At 16.1% G+C, this 18,161-nt stretch overlaps 1 protein-coding gene and 1 long non-coding RNA gene across 20 annotated transcripts in view; one reads left to right on the top strand and one right to left on the bottom strand.

Moving 5' to 3' along the window:
- Positions 1-18,161, top strand: part of LOC149876383 (uncharacterized) — a 73,561-nt gene that overhangs the window by 48,227 nt on the left and 7,173 nt on the right. The window contains exon 2 of one of the 2 annotated variants that reach the window (XR_016448748.1): positions 9,737-9,918. The exons of the other annotated variant lie outside the window; for it this stretch is intronic. This is a non-coding gene — a long non-coding RNA (uncharacterized LOC149876383). Of the gene's footprint in view, positions 1-9,736; positions 9,919-18,161 lie in introns of those variants that run through there. 2 annotated transcript variants of the gene reach the window in all.
- Positions 1-18,161, bottom strand: part of LOC149876384 (uncharacterized) — a 264,010-nt gene that overhangs the window by 240,158 nt on the left and 5,691 nt on the right. For 15 of the 18 annotated variants that reach the window (XR_016448738.1, XR_016448737.1, XR_016448739.1 and 12 more), the window contains exon 1: positions 9,896-10,204. The exons of 1 other annotated variant lie outside the window; for it this stretch is intronic. The gene's annotated coding sequence lies outside the window, so the exon portion shown is untranslated. Of the gene's footprint in view, positions 1-9,755; positions 9,805-9,895; positions 10,205-18,161 lie in introns of those variants that run through there. 2 more of the 18 variants (XM_090075446.1, XM_090075437.1) reach the window with 1 other exon arrangement.

Genomic DNA, 18,161 nt, shown 5'->3' with positions numbered 1-18,161 from the left:
ATTATTTTGCCGGCTAAATAACAAATATATAATTAGATTATTTTTGTTTACTAAAAATAAATATATAATATATTAATAGTAATTTGTTGTTTAGTGAACAAGAAATTAAATATTTATACTGCTAATAGTTAATATAATTAAATATTTTTATTGAATAATAAGTTAAATATAAATAATGAGTAAATATATTAATATTTTTTTATTGAATTAAATACATAATATAGATATTAAATTATTAATTAAGTTATATTAATAAATATATTTAGTATGTATATTTTTTTTTGTAAATTACATTTGTGCAACTTAAAATTACATTTGTGCAAATTAAATTACATTTGTACAACTTAAAATTACATTTGTGTAAATTAAATTACATTTGTGCTAATTAAAATTACATTTATGCAAATTAAAATTACATTTGTGTAAATTATGTGCAACTTAAAATTACATTTGTGCAACTTAAAATTACATTTGTGCAACTTAAAATTACATTTGTGCAAATTAAATTACATTTGTGCAACTTAAAATTACATTTGTGCAACTTAAAATTACATTTGTGCAACTTAAAATTACATTTGTGCAAATTAAATTACATTTGTGCAACTTAAAATTACATTTGTGTAAATTAAATTACATTTGTGCAAATTAAATTACATTTGTGCAACTTAAAATTACATTTGTGTAAATTAAATTACATTTGTGCAAATTAAAATTACATTTGTGTAAATTATGTGCAACTTAAAATTACATTTGTGCAACTTAAAATTACATTTGTGTAAATTAAATTACATTTGTGCAAATTAAAATTACATTTGTGTAAATTATGTGCAACTTAAAATTACATTTGTGTAAATTAAATTACATTTGTGCAACTTAAAATTACATTTGTGTAAATTAAATTACATTTGTGCAAATTAAAATTACATTTGTGTAAATTATGTGCAACTTAAAATTACATTTGTGCAACTTAAAATTACATTTGTGCAACTTAAAATTACATTTGTGTAAATTAAATTACATTTGTGCAACTTAAAATTACATTTGTGTAAATTAAATTACATTTGTGCAAATTAAATTACATTTGTGCAACTTAAAATTACATTTGTGTAAATTAAATTACATTTGTGCAAATTAAAATTACATTTGTGTAAATTATGTGCAACTTAAAATTACATTTGTGCAACTTAAAATTACATTTGTGTAAATTAAATTACATTTGTGCAAATTAAAATTACATTTGTGTAAATTATGTGCAACTTAAAATTACATTTGTGTAAATTAAATTACATTTGTGCAACTTAAAATTACATTTGTGTAAATTAAATTACATTTGTGCAAATTAAAATTACATTTGTGTAAATTATGTGCAACTTAAAATTACATTTGTGCAACTTAAAATTACATTTGTGCAACTTAAAATTACATTTGTGTAAATTAAATTACATTTGTGCAACTTAAAATTACATTTGTGTAAATTAAATTACATTTGTGCAAATTAAAATTACATTTGTGTAAATTATGTGCAACTTAAAATTACATTTGTGTAAATTAAATTACATTTGTGCAAATTAAAATTACATTTGTGTAAATTATGTGCAACTTAAAATTACATTTGTGCAAATTAAATTACATTTGTGCAACTTAAAATTACATTTGTGCAAATTAAATTACATTTGTGCAACTTAAAATTACATTTGTGTAAATTAAATTACATTTGTGCAAATTAAAATTACATTTGTGTAAATTATGTGCAACTTAAAATTACATTTGTGCAAATTAAATTACATTTGTGCAACTTAAAATTACATTTGTGCAAATTAAATTACATTTGTGCAACTTAAAATTACATTTGTGTAAATTAAATTACATTTGTGCAAATTAAAATTACATTTGTGTAAATTATGTGCAACTTAAAATTACATTTGTGCAAATTAAATTACATTTGTGCAACTTAAAATTACATTTGTGTAAATTAAATTACATTTGTGCAAATTAAAATTACATTTGTGTAAATTATGTGCAACTTAAAATTACATTTGTGTAAATTAAATTACATTTGTGCAAATTATGTGCAACTTAAAATTACATTTGTGTAAATTAAATTACATTTGTGCAAATTAAAATTACATTTGTGTAAATTATGTGCAACTTAAAATTACATTTGTGCAACTTAAAATTACATTTGTGTAAATTAAATTACATTTGTGCAAATTAAAATTACATTTGTGTAAATTATGTGCAACTTAAAATTACATTTGTGTAAATTAAATTACATTTGTGCAAATTAAAATTACATTTGTGTAAATTATGTGCAACTTAAAATTACATTTGTGCAAATTAAATTACATTTGTGCAACTTAAAATTACATTTGTGCAAATTAAATTACATTTGTGCAACTTAAAATTACATTTGTGTAAATTAAATTACATTTGTGCAAATTAAAATTACATTTGTGTAAATTATGTGCAACTTAAAATTACATTTGTGCAAATTAAATTACATTTGTGCAACTTAAAATTACATTTGTGCAAATTAAATTACATTTGTGCAACTTAAAATTACATTTGTGTAAATTAAATTACATTTGTGCAAATTAAAATTACATTTGTGTAAATTATGTGCAACTTAAAATTACATTTGTGCAAATTAAATTACATTTGTGCAACTTAAAATTACATTTGTGTAAATTAAATTACATTTGTGCAACTTAAAATTACATTTGTGTAAATTAAATTACATTTGTGCAAATTAAAATTACATTTGTGTAAATTATGTGCAACTTAAAATTACATTTGTGCAAATTAAATTACATTTGTGCAACTTAAAATTACATTTGTGTAAATTAAATTACATTTGTGCAACTTAAAATTACATTTGTGTAAATTAAATTACATTTGTGCAAATTAAAATTACATTTGTGTAAATTATGTGCAACTTAAAATTACATTTGTGCAAATTAAATTACATTTGTGCAACTTAAAATTACATTTGTGTAAATTAAATTACATTTGTGCAACTTAAAATTACATTTGTGTAAATTAAATTACATTTGTGCAGAAAAATACAAAAATGTAATTTAATTTACATAAATGTTAAAAAAATTTACATACAAACAAAAAAAATATAAATACCATACTAAATATATAATTAATTATATATTTAGTGTTAATATATAATTAATTATATATTTAGTATGGTACTTATGAGTTAATAAATCTTTTCTTTTGGCTAAATAATCGTATTTATTAGTTTTTTACTGCGGAGTTACTTAATAGAAAAAAAATAAAAACTTTTAAATATTTATCTTTTTGATTTTAAATAATTAGTATATAAAAATACAAACATAATATTATAATATATTATATTATAATATAATAATATAATATATTTAAAATGATTATTTTTAATACAGATAAACCGCTAACAACAATACAAAATAAATATAATCATTCGTATGTTAATTTTACAATAGAAATTTTAACTAAAGCTCAAGAAATAATTAATGATAACAGCATAATAGCTATTATTATTATTATTGAAATTATATTAATTATATTATTATTAATTGTATGTTATAGTGTTTGGTAAAAAACAAAAATAATAAATTTTAATATATATTATATTATTTAGATAAATTAAATATAAAAAAAAATATATATATATATTTTTTTTCTGCTAGAATTTATATATATATTTTATTTTGATTATATTGTTTAAATATTTAAACACTGAAATATTTAAATGTTTAAATATTTTATATCAGATTATATAACTAAAAATAATTAGTAAAACTGTATTTGAAATGAATAAATTTTTATTAATATTAATAGTAATAATTTCTATAATTTCTGCTTTTGTATTTAATTTAATTTGCTCAATTGTTTATATAGCGATAAAGATGATAGAAACAGAAAAAAAATTATTAACGAGATTTATATTATATATTCTATATATATTAAAAAGTAAAATAGTTTTTATACTTTTAATAATATCTCTTATACTATTATTAAATAATAGTAATGAAATAATTGTTATAATTATCGCAATTATATATTTTATATTAGTATTTATTATATATTATTATATTAATAAAAATACAGAATTTTATTATATGTTATTACTTCCATTTATAATAAATAATAAATTAAATTAACAAAAAAAACATATATATATTTTTTTTCTGCTAAAGTTTATATTTATATATATATTCTGTTTTGATTTTACTACTAAATATTTAAATAAATAATAATATCAAAAAATACCTCAATATTTTAATATTTTAAATTAAATCAGCAATGAATTTAACAACTACATTAGCACCAAAAGCTGTTGGTAAAACCGCAGTAGAAATAGATAAAGATTTATTAATATTATTAATAATAATTTCTCTAGTTTCTGCTTTTGTAATTAATTTAGTTTTCTCAATTGCTTATATTGTAATAGTAGAATACAAACAGAAAAGAAACTCATTAATAAGATTTATATCATATATCGTATATATATTAAAAAGCAAAATAGTTTTTATACTTTTAATAATATCTCTTATAGGATTATTAGTGGCAGCATTTTGTATTAAACTATATGATACTGTTTATCCAGGACAACATTTTCAATATCCTTATTATTACGCTCCTTCAAATTTGTACGCAGGAGTAATTATATTATTTGCAGGTATAGGTATACTTATATTTGTTTTAATGTTAGTAATCTTAATTAGAATAAATATAATATTATATAATTGTATATATAAAAACAATAAAAATAATGATTCCGGGTATGAAAGTGGTAGTATATCATCATGTGTTTAAATACTATATAATAATATATACTTCTGTTTGATTTTTCTATTTATATTTATTAATAGAAAATATATTAAAATGCCTTATTACGATGTTAATGTTCTTTTTGAGTATCTAGATATAAATAATATAACATTAATAGGTAATGGTAAAAGTAATGCTGCTTTTGAATATATAATAAATAAATACATTAAAGAAGAAGTAAAAAAATTAGATCCTAATAATTGGGGAATTTTTTCAGTAATTATATTAATATTATTAATAAGTACTATTATATTAACAATAACAGCTGCATTTATAATTAGATATATTATAAAATGGTATTATAATTATAAAGAAAAATATCTAAATAAAGAAAAATATTTAAATAAAGAAAAAATAATTTTACTAGGAATGAAAAAAAATTCTACCAAGACTACTATTAAAAGTAAAGTAACTATAGTGTAAAAAAAAAATATATAAAAAAAAAAATAAATATTAAATATTTATTTTTTTATAATAGTTTTATAAACAATAAAATAAGAAAAAAAATATTTATTAACCTAAATTAATATAATATTTGCTGTGTTATAATAATATATAATAATAAATTTAATTTGTTTGTTTCTATTATCTGCAAGTTATTATATTTATTATATAATTTTTTTTTCTTAGCAAATTTATTATTAAAATAAAAATTAATATTATTTACTTTTTTCTGTTTATTTTTCTTTTTATTACATATCAAATCAAAATCATATAATGAATTAGATTCTATTATATCATTAATTTTATAACAATTATAAGTGTATTTATTTTTTTTATTTTTTAGCATTTTTTAATTTTTTTTTATATATATATAATTATTATTATTACGTGATTATTTTATATAGAAGTAATTAAATCAAAATAGATAAGATATAATAAAAAAAAAATATAATAAATTCAATTATTATTTTTTATTTATAATCTAACAAAAAAAAATACAATTAAATATTTTTCGCTAAATTAATTTTAGCAGAAAAAAATATTTATTTATTTTAGTTGTTTATATATTTTTTATGATAATTTTCTTAAATATTCTATAATTATGTCTTTTATCATTAGTCTTTCACGATTATAAGTATTTTTATTAATATTTATTTTTGTTAAAATTAAAGTACTTATAATATTAAATAAACTCATATCATTAGGTCTTTTTTTTTTAATACCTTTAATAATATTATTATAAAATTTAATATTATTACGCTCTTCTTCAAACAATACTAGTGGTGTTAAATTTAATTTTATAATATTATGTAAATCAATATATTTGTTATCTTTTAAACATTTTTCATATATATTATTAAAAGACGATTTATGATAATCTTCTTTATTAAAAGCAGTTATTAGTATTATTGGAGATGTTTTTAATCTTAATTTATTAAATTTTATTATTTCTATTAATATATATATTATACTTTTAAATTCATTTGATTTACCAGATTGGAAATCATTAATTAAAATTTCTAAAGTAAAATTATCATCTTTAATATTATTTTTTTGTGTATTAATATCATTTAAATCAAAAATCCATTCTTTATAAATATATATATAATAATTATTAAATATATTTTCTATAATATTAAATAATATAACAAGATCGTCTTTATCACCGAAATCTATATAGTCAAGATTTATATTAATATTAAAATTTTCTTTACTAATAAATCCTAATTTATATACGAAAGATTTATAATCTTTTAATTCATTACAATATGAAGAACAATTATCAATATTTAATCTTCCACCAAATTCATGAATATAATTAGTATTATTATTCATATTTATAATTAAATTTAATATAATCAAATTTAATAGATAGTAAAAAAATATATATATTATAATTTTACTTAAATAAATATTAATTTAGACTATCACATATTATATTTTTCACAAAATTAACTAATTCTGTTTTTTCATAAAATTTACTATAATTACTTAAACACATAATATTTACAATAATACTAAATAATGTAAAATCTTCATTATTGAATTTATTATTAAAATGTAAAATATTATTTGCTTTATTATTTATAGAATAATTACCTATTTCTATAAAATCATAATTTTTATTTACTTTGCAGAAATTATCGCAGAAATAATAATCATTTTCATCATCGCCTTCATTTTTCACAAAATAATCAACAATATTAATTTTTATATTTATACCTGCTAAAAAGGTATTTCTATTTAAATTATAAAAAATTTGTTTTACATTAGAATTTTCATCTAATATATCATCATTAATTATTATTTTATAATAATTGTTATTGTTTGTACTATCTGAAATATAATTATCTCCTAGTTTAATTTTTATAATAAATAAATTATAATTATTATTAATATCAGTTATTATTTTTTTTCTTAATAAATTAATATCTATTTTATTTAACATATAATAATTTAAACATTTATTAAATTCTTCGATATTATTGCATTTTATATTATTATAATAATTTTCAATATTATTAGTATCTTCTTTTTTAGGATGTATAAATAATAAATAAAGATAATTTTTATTATTATTATCTATATAACTTAAGTTATTGCAATCATATAAATTATATTTAAAATTAATATTCATTTTTTATTAATTTATATAAATAATCAAATAAATTATATATATTTTTATTTAATCGCAGAAAAAATTAAATTAAAATAAAATTAATAACAGTTAACTAATAATTAATTTCTATAAAAATATTGTATTTTTTTGCTTAATTATAAGATATAAAACATGTTTATTTATTTGAATTTAGGGTTTTATTTATTTAAAAAATAAAGCTCTTAACAATAAGAATATTAAACTTAATTGTTTTAATTTCTTATTAAGAAATCAGAAAATGCAAAGTAAAGAAAATCTTTTAAATGAAAATCAACAAAAATTTTTCAACAAAATAAAAGAAATTGTTAGTGAAGAGATTATGAAAACTGAAACTGAAAAAATGATAGAAGAAAATTCAATAATTATTAATGTAGATAGTAAAGATAATAATGATTTAGATAAAAAAATACACAAGCATTCAAATTTTAAAGAATTAATTAACATAATTCTAACTAAAATATTATTATTTTATTTATCAGATGATAATTATCCTAATTGCAATTTAAATTGTATACATTCTATTTTTCCATTAAGACGTAATAATGGAAAAGGTGAAAAAAAAGAAATTTCTTGTATAAGATTAAAATTTTATATTCCTGATGATGAATGTGAAAATAATTCAACTGGACAATATTTTTATAATTTTAATATAGAATTGGGCGAAACTGAAAATAATAAATATTTAAATAATTATGAAAACTTTATAATGTATCTGAATAATAATATAGAAAATCTTTTAAATTATATAAAAGGAAATAATTATAAATGCGATTTGAATGATATATCTGGCAAATTAGAAAAACTTAAAAATAGTAATATTATCTCTAATTTAAAATATATAATTAAAGAGTTAAGGCATAAATTATTAAAAATAAATAACAAAAATAAATAACAAAAAATAAATAACAAAAAAAAAAATAACAAAAAAAAATAACAAAAAAAAAATAACAAAAAAAAATATATATATATTAATAATTTTAATATTTTAAATAATTAATTCACTTAAAATATTAAAATTATTAATATATATATATTTTTTTGTTTATAAGAAATTTATTTTAAAATTAAAAATATTATTTATATTTTTTATATTATCTTATAATTAAATAATAATAATAAATATATAATTTATTATTTTATAAACAAAAATTTATATATGATTTTCTTCAAAACATAATATATATTCTTTTTTATTTGTATCATAATATAATTTTTTTTCTATTTTGTCATAAAAATCATTATTAATATTTATAATATTTTTGCTGCAAGATAATAAATGTTTAACATTATCATAATCAATATCACAATATTTACATTTTTTATATTTTATTTCATTATTAATAATTTTTTTTATTTTATTATTATGATAGTCGCAATAACAACTAAGAGATTTTAAAATTTTACATTTATCACATATTTCATAAATATTTTTTAAAGATTTATACATTATTATTTATTAATAATATTTAAAATAATTAATATTTTTTATATTTAATTTTAAATATCAAAAATATATTCTATTTATTTACTTTATTAAAATCAGAATAAAAATACTATATAATAATTTATTTTATTAAATTACTACATAATCAATATAAAAAATATTTTATAAATAAGAAATAGAATTAAATATAATAAAGACAAATAATATAGATATTTTATATATTGCTTAAATAAATAATAAAAGCGTTTATTTAACTTTAACTTATTACATATATATTAATTATTGTTAATATTACTATAAAATATTTAATTAATTATAAAAAAAAATTATTAGAAGTTCTATTTTTCATTTATAATAACAAAGTATAATCTATTTTATATATTATTTAATAAAAATTATTAATTAGAAGTAAATTTATTATTTTTTTTTATAAATAAATTTTTTTAATTTTATTTAAATAATAATTATAATTTGAGTTAAGTGTTTAATTACTTAGCTATAAAGAATGTATTTTATAATAAATATTATAAACATAAATTAAATGTATTTTAATTACACATCTTAGTGATAATTGTTATAATATATATACAATGAATATACTAAAATTAGCAAAGAATTTCACGCTAAAAATTTATTACCAGAATTTTATTATTTTTTTAATAAATATTCATTTTAAGCTAACATTATTAAAAAACAATAAAAAAAAATAATTAAATTGAAGTAAATTTAGTATTTATTTATATATCATCTTTTTTATGTTTTACTTACAATAATTATAATATAAAATTAAGTGTTTTTAATAATACTTGCTATTCTCATTTATAAGTTGAAAATGAATATACACGAATCAGCTATAATGTTTTTAGACAAAAACAATTTACTAACTGTTCTTGTCTCTGGAAAGAAAGACTACTTATTAGAATACTTGGAAGTACTAAAAAAAGAAGATAAAGATGCTGCAGATGATATATCTTGTGTTTTAAATATTCTTATTCAAAAACATGAAGAAATGATAGAAAATATACCTGATAAAAAATTACTGATAAAATATATCGATATGTTACAAGAGAAAAATAACTGCGATGGAGCTTATCAATGCGGACCAAGAATACCTCAAGTAGTAATGCCAAATGAACCAGATATAGTAGTATGTAATCATGTTTATAATATGATTAAAAATAACATTGAAGCGTTTAATTTCTATTCTAAAATAATTATTCCTTTTTATTTGTCTATAATAAATGACGCTAAAGAAACTTTAAAAACTATTTTATATAATTATTATCTTATAGAAAATTAAAGAATAAATCATTATTATAAAAAAATTATATAGAGTAATAAATTATAATAATTAATTTAAATTATATTTAATAAAATTTAAATAATTTAAGTTAATAATTATAATTTATTACTCTATATAATTTTTTTTTCTCTCTCTTCTTTTTTGCTTTATTTTCTCTTCAATTAAAGTAAAATTAATAAATTCTGCTAGCTAAATAGCAAACTATAATCAATTATTTTATTTTGCTAATAACTAATATATAAAATTATTCTGTTAATAATTAATATATAATTAATTATAGCTGCTAATAACTAATATATAATTAATTATAGCCGCTAATAACTAATATATAATTAATTATAGCCGCTAATAACTAATATATAATTAATTATTTTGCTAATAACTATATATAATTAATTATAACTGCTAATAACTAATATATAATTAATTAATATTTTATTAAAACTATTAAAAAAAGAAAGTAATATTGATTTATCTGCATATAGTAAATTTAAAAGCTATATAAAAGTATTAGAATTTATAATTTTAATAAGTTTATATTTAAATATATATAAATAAAAAATCAGTATAATATAATATTACACGAGTAGTGGAATAGTAGATATTTTTTCTGCTAACCACTACGTATAATTTGAAAATAAATTTGCTATTTTTTTATAAATACATGTTTTTAAATTTGATTTAGGTAATTATAATATAAATTAAGTGTTTAACTATACTTAGCGTTAAAGAAAAATGGATGTTGAAACTAAATATAATGAAGCCAGAGTGTTATATAATGGAATTCATTTTATAGCAATCAAACCTCATATTATTTGGGCAAAATGTGAAGCATGTGAAAATTATTATGGAGATAATGCTGTTTTAAAATGTGAACCAAAAGATAGAATGTATGATTATTTAATCTTTCAATGCGAAAATGCGCGATATAATATAGATAGTGATCAAAAATTCGATAAATTTATACGTTCATTTACAACATTTATAAATGATATAAATGAATTTTCATCTTACTTGGACTGACCCACTAAAACCCAAAAAACTTACATAGCGTAGTAAACTATAGTAATTAAATCATATTATTTAAATTTAATTTAAATAATATAATTTAATTATCATAGTTTACTACTCTATGTATTTTTTTTCACTGCTTAGAAACCGCAAAAAGAAGCAATAAAAAAAAATATTTAGTAATAACATAAAATGTAATTTTATAATTAATTATGTCTCCACTCTAAATTACTCTATTATCTAGTAAGTAACTAACTAATATAACAAATATATAATCTAACTGCTAAAAACAAATATATAAATTAAATACTTAACTAAATTATTTTACTTACTAAGTAAAATAAATATATAACTAATTATTCCAACTGCTAAAAACAAATATATATAATTAATTATTTCGCCTTACTATAACAAATATTATAATTAATTAAATATTTATCTGCTAAGAACTAATATATAATTAATTAAATACTTAATCTGCTAAGAACTAATATATAATTAATTATTTCACCTCACTATAACAAACATTATAATTAAATACTTAATCTACTAAGAACTAATTATAACAAATATATAAATTAAATATTTAGCAGCTATAACAAATATATATAATTAATTATTTTAACCGCTAAGATCAAATAATGATAACACTAATGTAATGTTATTACTGTATATCTTTTTTCTACTTTTTCTATAGATATATAAATTAAATATTTACCAATTATTCAAACACTGCTATTATCACTGAATACAAGGTTAATATAAAAATAATCATCTTGCTACTTAAATATAATTGTTTTGAATTTATTTTTACTAAATAAAAATAATTAAAATGGAAATTATAAAATATATTTTAGTAGAAGATCCAAAAGAAACTATAAATGATTATTGTTACTGTAATGAAAATCATTTAATGACAAATACTTGTGTGATCGACAATAATAAATATAATTTAAAATTCTATATTGGTTTAAATGATAAAAACAATAATAATGAATTTGCTTTTGTATCTGATTTTAATACAAAAAATAAAAAAAATGCAGAAACAATTGAAAATAATGCAAAAGAAGTAATAAAATTATCATTTACAGATTATAATAACGATGATCTAAATAAAATTAAAAAAGATATTATAAATCAATTTAATAATAGCGGATTTTTCTTATATGTAATACCTGAAGATTATAATACTGGAAAATGTGTAAATATAGATAATTTTAATAAAACTGTTATTCAAGAAGCAATACAAAAAATAAATAATGAATTAGTTGACTTAGGTTTAACTATTAAATTATATAAATATGTATCTTCTTATTCGACTATAAATAATATAAATCTTAATAAATTAGAATATATAACTTTAGGTGAAGATAAAATTGCAGAAGTATTAGTTACTGATAATTATAGTCCTTTTAAAAATAACTTAGGAGTTTTAATTGAAAAATTAATCGAAAAATGGTCTATAATTAATTTATTAGAAAAGAAATATAATATACCTACATCATTTACCTTTAGTACTAATTGCGATTGTATGTATCTTAAAAAGCTTGGATTTCACACAGATTATGAAACTAAAGAAAATATATTAAAATATTACAAATGTAAAAATCTATTACAACAATTAGTTAATATAATTTAAATATATTATTCAATATTATATATAATTATTTTTTTTTCTGCAAAATTAATTAAACTTTATAGCCCCGCCGTATAACTAATATATAACTACTTTATTCTACAATTACAATAAAAATTTAAATCACCACTATTATAATTAAATTATTTCGCCCTACTATAAACAAACATTATATAATTAATTATTTTAGCTGCTAAGAACAAATATATAAATTAAATTATTTTAGCCGCTAAATAACTAATATATAAGCAAATATATAAATTAAATTATTTCGCCCTACTATAAACAAATATTATATAAATTAAATTATTTTAGCTGCTAAGAACAAATAATATATAAATTAAATTATTTTGGCCGTTAAAAACAAATATTATATAAATTAAATCATCTTATCTGCTAAAAACAAATAATATATAAATTAATTATTCCGCCGCTAAGAACAAATAATATATAAATTAAATATTTTAGCCGCTAAAAACAAATATATAAGCAAATATATAAATTAAATTATCTTATCTGCTAATACAAATATATAATTAATTATAATTATTTAGTAGCTACAACAGCTATAACAAATATATAAATTAAATATTTTAGCCGCTAAAAACAAATATATAAGCAAATATATAAATTAAATTATCTTATCTGCTAATACAAATATATAATTAATTATAATTATTTAGTAGCTACAACAGCTATAACAAATATATAAATTAATTATTCTGCTATTATAAGCAAATAATATATAAATTAAATTATTTTCTCTGCTAAGATCAAATATATAATTAAATACTTTATCTCCGCTAAATACAAATATAGCAAATATATAATTAAATACTTATCTATTGAGAACTAATATATAATTAATAATTTCACCGCTAAAAACTAATATACAATTAATAATTTCGCCGCTAAGAACTAATATAATAAATCAAATATTTAGCCGCTATAATTAAATTATTTTTTTATCTGCTAAATATTTAGCAGTTATAACTAACTAATATATAAATTAAATATCTAGCCGCTATAAACAAATATATAATTAATTGTTTCACCGCTAAGAGTAAATATATATTTAAATATATAAATTAAATAAGCAGCTATAACAAATATATAATTAAATATTTAGCAGCTATAACAAATATTATATTTTAAATACTTTAGCCGCTATAACAAATATATAATTAAATACTTTATCTGCTATAACAAATATATATTTAAATATTTAGCCGCTATATTTAAATATTTAGCCGCTATAACAAATATATATTTAAATACTTTATCTGCTATAACAAATATATATTTAAATATTTAGCAGCTATAACAAATATATATTTAAATACTTTATCTGCTATAACAAATATATATTTAAATATTTAGCCGCTATATTTAAATATTTAGCCGCTATATTTAAATATTTAGCCGCTATAACAAATATATAATTAAATACTTTATCTGCTATAACAAATATATATTTAAATATTTAGCCGCTATATTTAAATATTTAGCCGCTATATTTAAATATTTAGCCGCTATAACAAATATATAATTAAATACTTTATCTGCTATAACAAATATATATTTAAATATTTAGCCGCTATATTTAAATATTTAGCCGCTATAACAAATATATATTTAAATATTTAGCCGCTATAATTAAATTATTTTTTTATCTGCTAAATATTTAGCAGTTATAACTAACAAATATATAAATTAAATATTTAGCCGCTAACAAATATACATTTAAATATTTAGCCGCTATAATTAAATACTTTATCTCCACTAATACAAATATATATAATTAATTGTTTGCCGCTATAATTAAATACTTATTTGCTAATACAAATATATATAATTAATTATTTAGCGGCTATAATTAAATACTTTATCTCCACTAATACAAATATATATAATTAAATATTTAGCAGCTATAATACAAATATATAATTAAATATATTAATTAATTATTTAGCAGTTATAACAAGTATATATAATTAAATACTTTATCTACTAATACAAATATATAATTAATTATTTAGTGGCTATAACAAATATATAATTAAATATTTAGCAGCTATAACAAATATATAATTAAATACTTTATCTGCTAATATAAATATATATATAATTAAATACTTTATCTGCTAATACAGATATATATAATTAATTTTTGCCGCTAAAAACAAATATATATAATTAAATATTTAGTAGCTATAACAAATATATAATTAAATACTTTATCTGCTAATACAGATATATATAATTAAATATATAATTAAATATTTAGCCGCTAATAACAAATATATAATTAATTATTTAGCAGTTATAACCAATATATAATTAAATATATAATTAATTGTTTACCGCTAAAAAAAAATATATAATTAAATATTTAGCCGCTAATAACAAATATATAATTAATTATTTTAACGGCTAACAAATATATAATTAATTATATAATTAAATACTTTATCTGCTAATACAAATATATATAATTAGTTATTTAGCAGTTATAACAAATATATATAATTAAATACTTTATCTGCTAATATAAATATATAATTAAATACTTTATCTCTGCTAAATACAAATATATATAATTAAATATATAATTAATTATTTAGCATCTATAACAAATATATAATTAATTATATAATTAAATACTTTATCTGCTAATACAAATATATATAATTAGTTATTTAGCAGTTATAACAAATATATATAATTAAATACTTTATCTACTAATATAAATATATAATTAAATACTTTATCTCTGCTAAATACAAATATATATAATTAAATATATAATTAATTATTTAGCATCTATAACAAATATATAATTAATTATTTAGCAGCTAACAAATATATATAAAATTAAATACTTTATTCGCTAATACAAATATAAAGAATTAAAAATCCTATTGATTAAAACATATGCGATTTTTTTAGATTAAATTATCAATATAGTTGATTTTTAAATTTTATATTTAAATTAAAATATAATTTAAACAAATAAATAAAACAGTAATTGTTTTTGTTATTAGCATTTTGAGATAAATTGTTTAAATAATTGATATATAATATTTGTTAAATTTTCTATAATAATATTTTAGCAGAATTTTTAGATTGTCATTTTTATAATCTTTTATTAATTCTGCAAAAGTTATTATTTAAAAAAATATTAAATTTCTATATTAATTTTATTTTATTAAATTTAGATAAATTTAAATTTAATAAAAAAAAAATAATAGTAGTTAAATTTATTTTTTTTTTTATTTATAGTTTTGTAAAAATTTCTCCTAAATTTTCTTTTACAAGATTAATATTAATATTACAAAAAGAATTATGGTATGGATTATAAACATATATAAGAGGAGATATAAGTAAATTAATTAAATAACCAAATTCATTCATATCATAAGAATTTAAATCATTATTATATAATTTAGATTTGTCATTAATGTAACCTATTTTTATATATTTAGTTTTTTCATTTAAATTTATTACATAATTACTTTTATATGAATCATCTAATATATCATAAGGAAACTTTTTTTGTATTGGTGTTAAATTTGTGATAATAATATCTGTTTTTAATTTTAATTTAATCAATATATCGTTTAAAAGACATAAAAATATATTTTTTTCATTAGTGGTAAATTTATATAAATCATCTATAGATTCAATATATAATGTTTTATCAAGATTTGTTAATTTATTTATCTCAATAAATCTATCTAATGCAAAGTCAGTAATAGAATTATCTCTTATATCCATATAAATTTTAAAATTATTTATTAAACTTGTCATAATAATTTTAGCAAAATTTACACAATTATTTTTTTCATTTTTTTTTATTATTTTCATAATAAAGTAATAATTCGCTAAAAGTTATTAAATTTAAATTATTAATTGGAACTAATGCAGTTTGAATTTCTATTCTATTATAATTAGATCCTGAATATAAATCAATAGAAATTCCTTCAATTTTTTCAGTTTCATTAGAATTATTTTCAGATGTATTCATTTTATATATTAATTTCAATTAATAATAATATTTTAATAATTAATAAATAAATTTTAAATTTATCCTATTGAAAAAAAAAATATTAAATTAAAAAATATTTTTTAATATATTTTTTTATTATATTTTTATTAAATTTTAATTTAATTTATTTAAAATAAATAAATATGATTTTCATTATTATTTATATATCTATCATTTCAATAACAAGTTTACATTTTTCAAGATGTATAAAACGAAGGTAAAAATAATATACTACGTTTCTTATTAAATGTTTATTACAATTATAATCACTATAATTATGTATATTAGCAGAATCATTTAATAAAATTTTAATAAAAGAATCGATATCTATATTTTTTTTTTCAATAAAGCCAGTTTCTAAAGAATTATTAAAATCTTTTATATCTGAATTTTTTTTATTATTAAATTCATTTTTACAAATTGGAATTACAGCGTCAATATCTATGTATTCTTTACCATAACTTGATTTCCAATATAAATGAAGAGAAATTCCTATAATTTGTTTATCATTATCATTATTAAATTTTTTTTCTGATGTATTCATTTTATATTATATAATATATAAATAAATTTCAAATTAGTAGATTAAATAAAAAAAAATAGTAGTAAAATAATTATAATATTTTTAATATTTTAAAAAAGATTATTATAAGTCTATAATTAACCTTACTATTGTTTTTCGTTTACAAATTTTAATTTTATTTATTTAATATTAATAATTAAAATAAATAAATTATGTTCAGCTATACATCATCTTTATTTGGTGGATATGCATCTAAATCAAGTAAAAAAGAAACTAAATCTGCATCTAATAATAATAATGATAATATATCAATATTAAGTTTAAATAAGAAAGAAAATGCATTTATATCTGATAATATTAACAATAATAAAGATAATAATAATAATACATCTGAATTAAATAAAGATAATAATACATCTACATACAAATATACTAATCCTTTAAGTAAACCTTTTGCGGATATTGTTATTACAATATCAACAGATAAAGATGGTAAAGAAATAATTGAACAAAAAAATTTTAAAGCTAATACAAAAAAATTAACTTTAATGCAACAAGAAGAAATTATATGTAAAAAAGAATATTCAAAACTTCATCAAGATGGATATAACTCAATGTGTTTAGAAACTATGTATTCTTTATTATTTAATAGAGGTGAAGAAAAAACTCATTTAAAAAATTTAAATCTTCAAAAAGTTAAAGATGATATAGATCAATTAAGATTAACAATAGAAAAAACTATTAGAAATGGTAAAAATTGTTGTATTACT

Source organism: Hydra viridissima, unplaced genomic scaffold, assembly GCF_058129835.1.
Source record: "Hydra viridissima isolate aposymbiotic clone 2 unplaced genomic scaffold, HvirCarnegie_v1 scaffold_21, whole genome shotgun sequence".
Taxonomy (NCBI): Eukaryota; Metazoa; Cnidaria; class Hydrozoa; order Anthoathecata; family Hydridae; genus Hydra; species Hydra viridissima.
The sequence above is the reverse complement of the archived record's forward strand: the minus strand, read 5'-3'. Positions and strand labels throughout refer to the sequence as shown.